This window comes from Rhipicephalus microplus, unplaced genomic scaffold (genome assembly GCF_043290135.1).
Source record: "Rhipicephalus microplus isolate Deutch F79 unplaced genomic scaffold, USDA_Rmic scaffold_85, whole genome shotgun sequence".
Lineage (NCBI taxonomy): Eukaryota > Metazoa > Arthropoda > Arachnida > Ixodida > Ixodidae > Rhipicephalus > Rhipicephalus microplus.
Window position 1 is genome coordinate 657,918 of NW_027464657.1, and position 6,661 is coordinate 664,578.

Here is a 6,661-nt window from a genome sequence, read left to right on the forward strand (position 1 = left end):
GGGTGGTGCGGCACTCTTTTTTCTTTGGGCTGATAGCTTTGAAGATATGTTTTGATGGTGGTGGGAGTGGAGCAGGACTGTCTCCGTGGCGCAAATGACTAGCGCGATCGGCTGTTAACCGAAAGGTAGGAGGTTTGAGCCCACCCGGGGACGGTGTGTCGCTTTTTTTTCTTTTCGCTGATAGCTTTGAAGATACGTTCTGATGGTGGTGAAAGTGGAGCACGACTGTCTCCGTGGCGCAATTGGCTAGCGCGATCGGCAGTTAACCGAAAATTTGGAGGTTCGAGCCCACCCGGAGGTGCGGCGCTTTTTTTCTTTGGGCTGATGCTTTGAAGATATGTTCTGATGGTGGTGAGAGTATAGCAGGACTGTCTCCGTGGCGCAATTTGCTGGCGCGATCGGCTGTTAACCGAAAGGTTGGAGGTTTGAGCCCTCCCGCGAGTAGTGTGTTGCTTTTTTCTTTGCGCTGATAGCTTTGGAGACATGTTCTGACGGTGGTGAGATTGGAGCACGACTGTCTCCATGGCGCAATCGGCTATCGCGATCGGCTGTTAACTGAAATGTTAGAGGTTCGAGCCCTCCCGGAAGTGGTGTGTTGCTTTTATTTCTTTAGGCTGATAGCTTTAAAGATATGTTCTGATGGTGGTGAGAGTGGAGCAGGACTTTCTGCGTGGCGCCATTGGCTAGCGCGATCGGCTGTTAACCGAAAGGTTGGAGGTTCGAGCCCACCCGGTGGTGCTGCGGCGCTTTTTTTTCTTTGAGCTGATAGCTCTGAACAAATATTCTGACGGTGGTGAGAGTGGAGCACGACTGTCTCGGCGGCGCAATTGGCTAGCACGTTCGGCTGTTAACCGAAAAATTGGAGTTTCGAGCCCTCCCGGGAGTGATGTGTTTCTTTTTTCTTTTCGCTGATAGCTTTGAAGATATGTTCTGATGGTGGTGAGAGTGGAGCACGACTGTCTCCGTGGCGCAATTGGCTAGCGCGATCGGCTGTTAACCGAAAGGTTGGAGGTTCGAGCCCACCCGGTGGTGGTGCGGCGCTTTTTTTTTCTTTGCGCTGATAGCTTTGGAGAAATGTTCTGATGGTGGTGAAAGCGGAGCACGACTGTCTCCGTGGCGCAATTGGCTAGCGCGATCGGCAGTTAACCGAAAAGTTGGAGGTTCGAGCACACCCGGAGGTGCGGCGCTTTTTTTCTTTGGGCTGATGCTTTGAAGATATGTTCTGATGGTGGTGAGAGTATAGCACGACTATCTTCATGGCGCAATTAGCTAGCACGCTTGGCTGTCAACCGAAAAATTAAAGTTTCGAGCCCTCCTGGGAGTGGTGTGTCGCTTTTTTCTTCGCGCTGATAGCTCTTAAGAAATGTTCTGACGGGGGTGAGAGTGGGGAACGACTGTCTCCGTGGCGCAATTGGCTGGCGCGATCGGCTGTTAACCGAAACGTTCGAGGTTCGAGCCCACCCGGTGGTGGTGCGGCGCTTTTTTTTCTTTGGGCTGCTAGCTTTGAAGATATGACCTGATGGTGGTGAGAGTGGAGCAGGACTGTCTCCGTGGTGCAATTGGCTAGCACGATCGGCTGTTAACCGAAAGGTTGGAGGTTCGAGCCCTCCCGGGATGGGTGTATTGCTTTTTTCTTTGCGCTGATAGCTTTGAAGATATGTTCTGATGGTGTTGAGTGTGAAGCAGAACTGTCTCCGTGGCACAATTGGCTAGCGCGATCGGCTGTTAACCGAAAGGTTGGAGGTTCGAGCCGACCTGGTGGTGGTACGGTTTTTTTTTCTATATGCTGATAGCTTTGAAGATATGTTCTGATGGTGGTGAGAGTGAAGCAGGACTGTCTCCGTGGCGCAATTGGCTAGCGCGATCGACTGTTAACCGAAAGGTTGGAGGTTGGAGCCCTTCCGGGAGTGGTGTGTTGCTTTTTTCTTTGCGCTGATAGCTTTGAAGATATGTTCTGATGGTGGTGAGAGTAGAGCACGACTGTCTCCGTGGCGCAATTGGCTAGCGCGATCGGCTGTTTTCCGAAAGCTTGGAGGTTCGAGCCCACCCGGTGGTGCTGCGGCGCTTTTTTTTCTTTGAGCTGATAGCTCTGAACAAATGTTCTGACGGTAGTGAGAGTGGAGCACGACTGTCTCGTCGGCGCAATTGGCTAGCACGTTCGGCTGTTAACCGAAAGGTTGGAGGTTCGAGCCCACCCGGTGGTGCTGCGGCGCTTTTTTTTCTTTGAGCTGATAGCTCTGAACAAATGTTCTGACGGTGGTGAGAGTGGAGCACGACTGTCTCGGCGGCGCAATTGGCTAGCACGTTTGGCTGTTAACCGAAAAATTGGAGTTTCGAGCCCTCCCGGGAGTGATGTGTTTCTTTTTTCTTTTCGCTGATAGCTTTGAAGATATGTTCTGATGGTGTTGAGTGTGAAGCAAAACTGTCTCCGTGGCACAATTGGCTAGCGCGATCGGCTGTTAACCGAAAGGTTGGAGGTTCGAGCCCTCCCGGTGGTGGTGTGGCGCTTTTTTTTCTTTGCGCTGATAGCTTTGGAGACATGTTCTGACGGTGGTGAGATTGGAGCACGACTGTCTCCATGGCGCAATCGGCTATCGCGATCGGCTGTTAACTGAAATGTTAGAGGTTCGAGCCCTCCCGGAAGTGGTGTGTTGCTTTTATTTCTTTAGGCTGATAGCTTTAAAGATATGTTCTGATGGTGGTGAGAGTGGAGCAGGACTTTCTGCGTGGCGCCATTGGCTAGCGCGATCGGCTGTTAACCGAAAGTTTGGAGGTTCGAGCCCACCCGGTGGTGCTGCGGCGCTTTTTTTTCTTTGAGCTGATAGCTCTGAACAAATGTTCTGACGGTGGTGAGAGTGGAGCACGATTGTCTCCGTGGCGCAATTGGCTATCGCGAACGGCTGTTAACTGAAAGGTTGGAGGTTCGAGCCCTCCCGGGAGTGGTGTGTTGCTTTTTTCTTTGCGCTGATAGCTTTGCAGACATGTTCTGACAGTGGTGAGATTAGAGCACGATTGTCTCCGTGGCGCAATTGGCTATCGCGATCGGCTGTTAACCGAAAAGTTGGAGGTTCGAGCCCACCCGGTGGTGGTGCGGCGCTTTTTATTTCATTGGGCTGATAGCTTTGCAGATATGTTCTCATGGTGGTGAGAGTGGAGCAGGACTGTCTCGGTGGCGCAATTGGCTAGCGCGATCGGCTGTTAACCGATAGGTTGGAGTTTCGAGCCCTCCTGGGAGAGGTGTGTTGATTTTTTCTTTGCGCTGATAGCTTTGACATATGTTCTGATGGTGGTGAGAGTGGAGCACGACTGTCTCCGTGGCGCGATTGGCTAGCGCGATCGGCTGTTAACCGAAAGGTTGGAGGTTCGAGCCCACGCGGTGGTGGTGCGGCGCTTTTTTTCTTTGGGCTGATAGCTTTGAAGGTATGTTCTGACGATGGTGAGAGTAGAGCAGGACTGTCTCCGTGGCGCAATTGGCTAGCGCGATCGGCTGTTAACCAAAAAATTGGAGGTTCAAGCCCACCCAGTGGTGGTGCGGCGCTTTTTTTTCTTTGGACTGATAGCTTTGAAGATATGTTCTGATGGTGGTGAGAGTAAAGCAGGACTGTCTCCGTGGGGCAATTGGCTAGCGCGATCGGCTGTTAACCGAAAGGTTGGAGGTTCGAGCCCACCCGGGAGTGGTGTGTTGCTTTTTTCTTTGCGCTGATAGCTTTGAAGATATGTTCTGATGGTGGTGAGAGTGGAGCACGACTGTCTCCGTGGCGCAATTTGCTAGCGCAATCGGCTGTTAACCGAAAGGTTGGTGGTTCGAGCCCTCCCGGGAGTGGTGTGTTGCTTTTTTCTTTGCGCTGATAGCTTTGCAGACATGTTCTGACGGTGGTGAGATTAGAGCACGATTGTCTCCGTGGCGCAATTGGCTATCGCGATCGGCTGTTAACTGAAAGGTTGGAGGTTCGAGCCCTCCCGGGAGTGGTGTGTTGCTTTTTTTTTCTTTAGGCTGATAGCTTTGAAGATATATTCTGATGGTGTTGAGAGTGGAGAAGGACTGTCTCCGTGGCGCAATTGGCTAGAGCGATCGGCTGTTAACCGAAAGGTTTGAGGTTCGAGCCCACCCGGTGGTGGTGTGGCGGTTTTTTTTTCTTTAGGCTGATAGCTTTGAAGATATGTTCTGATGGTGGTGAGAGTGGAGCAGGACTATCTCCGTTGCGCAATTGGCTAGCGCGATCGGCTGTTAACCGAAAGGTTGGAGGTTCGAGCCCACCCGGTGGTGCTGCGGCGCTTTTTTTCTTTGCACTGATAGCTTTGGAAACATGTTCTGACGGTGGTGAGATTGGAGCACGAATGTCTCCGTGGCGCAATTGGCTATCGCCATCGGCTGTTAACTGAAAAGTTGGAGGTTCGAGCCCTCTCGGGAGTGGTGTGTTGCTTTTTTTCTTTAGGCTGATAGCTTTGAAGATATAATCTGATGGTGGTGAGAGTGCAGCAGGACTGTCTCCGTGGCGCAATTGGCTAGGGCGATCGGCTGTTAACCGAAAGGTTGGAAGTTCGAGCCCACCCGGTGGTGGTGCGGCGCTTTTTTTTCTTTGGGCTGATAGCTTTGAAGATATGTTATTATGGTAGTGAGAGTGGTGCAGGACTGTCTCCGTGGCGCAATTGGCTAGCGCGATTGGCTGTTAACCGAAAGCTTGGAGTTTCGAGCCCACCCGGTAGTGGTGCGGCGCTTTTTTTTCTTTGAGCTGATAGCTTTGAAGATATGTTCTGATGGTAGTGAGAGTACAGCAGGACTGTCTCCGTGGCGCAATCGGCTAGCGCGATCGGCTGTTAACTGAAAGGTTGGAGGTGCGAGCCCACACGGTGGTGCTGCTGCGCTTTTTTTTCTTTGAGCTGATAGCTCTGAACAAATGTTCTGACGGTGTTGAGAGTGGAGCACGACTGTCTCCGCGGCAAAATTGGCTAGCACGTTCGGCTGTTAACCGAAAAATTGGAGTTTCGAGCCCTCCCGGGAGTGGTGTGTTGCTTTTTTCTTTGCGCTGATAGCTTTGAAGATATGTTCTGATGGTGGTGAGAGTGGAGCACGACTGTCTCCGTGGCGCAATTGGCTAGCGCGATCGGCTGTTAACCTAAAGGTTGGAGGTTCGAGCCCACCCGGTGGTGGTGCGGCGCTTTTTTTTCTTTCCGCTGATAGCTTTGGAGAAATGTTGTGACGGTGGTGAGATTGGAGCACGACTATCTCCGTGGCGCAATTGGCTAGCACGTTCGGCTGTCAACCGAAAAATTGAAGTTTCTAGCGCTGCCGGGAGTGGTGTGTCGCTTTTTTCTTCGCGCTGATAGCTCTGAAGAAATGTTCTGACGGGAGTGAGAGTGGAGCACGACTGTCTCCGTGGCGCAATTTGCTAGCGCAATCGGCTGTTAACCGAAAGGTTGGAGGTTCGAGCCCACCCGAGAGTGGTGTGTTGCTTTTTTCTTTGCGCTGATAGCTTTGAAGATATGTTCTGATGGTGGTGAGAGTGGAGCAGGACTGTCTCCGTGGCGCAATTGGCTAGCGCGATCGGCTGTTAACCGAAAGGTTGGAGGTTCGAGCCCAATCGGGGTGGTGCGGCGCTTTTTTTTCTTTGCTCTGATAGCTTTGGAGAAATGTTGTGACGGTGGTGAGATTAGAGCAGGACTGTCTCCGTGGCGCAATTGGCTAGCACGGTCGGCTGTTAACCGAAAGGTTGGAGGTTCGAGCCCTCCCGGAAGTGGTGCGGCGCTTTTTTTTCTTTGGGCTGATAGCTTTGAAGATATGTTCTGATGATGGTGAGAGTGGAGCAGGACTGTCTCCGTGGCGCAATTGGCCAGCGCGATCGGCTACTAACCGAAAGGTTGGAGTTTCGAGCCCACCCGAGGACCGAGGACGGTGTGTTACTTTTTTTTTCTTTGCGCTGATAGGTTTGAAGATATGTTCTGATGGTGGTGAGAGTGGAGCACGACTGTCTTCGTTGCGCAATTGGCTAGCGCGATCGGCTGTTAATCGAAAGGTTGGAGGTTCGAGCCCACCCGGGGGTGGTGCGGCACTCTTTTTTCTTTGGGCTGATAGCTTTGAAGATATGTTTTGATGGTGGTGAGAGTGGAGCAGGACTGTCTCCGTGGCGCAAATGACTAGCGCGATCGGCTGTTAACCGAAAGGTAGGAGGTTTGAGCCCACCCGGGGACGGTGTGTCGCTTTTTTTTCTTTTCGCTGATAGCTTTGAAGATACGTTCTGATGGTGGTGAAAGTGGAGCACGACTGTCTCCGTGGCGCAATTGGCTAGCGCGATCGGCAGTTAACCGAAAAGTTGGAGGTTCGAGCCCACCTGGTGGTGCGGCGCTTTTTTTCTTTGGGCTGATGCTTTGAAGATATGTTCTGATGGTGGTGAGAGTATTGCAGGACTGTCTCCGTGGCGCAATTTGCCAGCGCGATCGGCTGTTAACCGAAAGGTTGGAGGTTTGAGCCCTCCCGCGAGTAGTGTGTTGCTTTTTTCTTTGCGCTGATAGCTTTGGAGACATGTTCTGACGGTGGTGAGATTGGAGCACGACTGTCTCCATGGCGCAATCGGCTATCGCGATCGGCTGTTAACTGAATTGTTAGAGGTTCGAGCCCTCCCGGGAGTGGTGTGTTGCTTTTATTTCTTTAGGCTGATAGCTT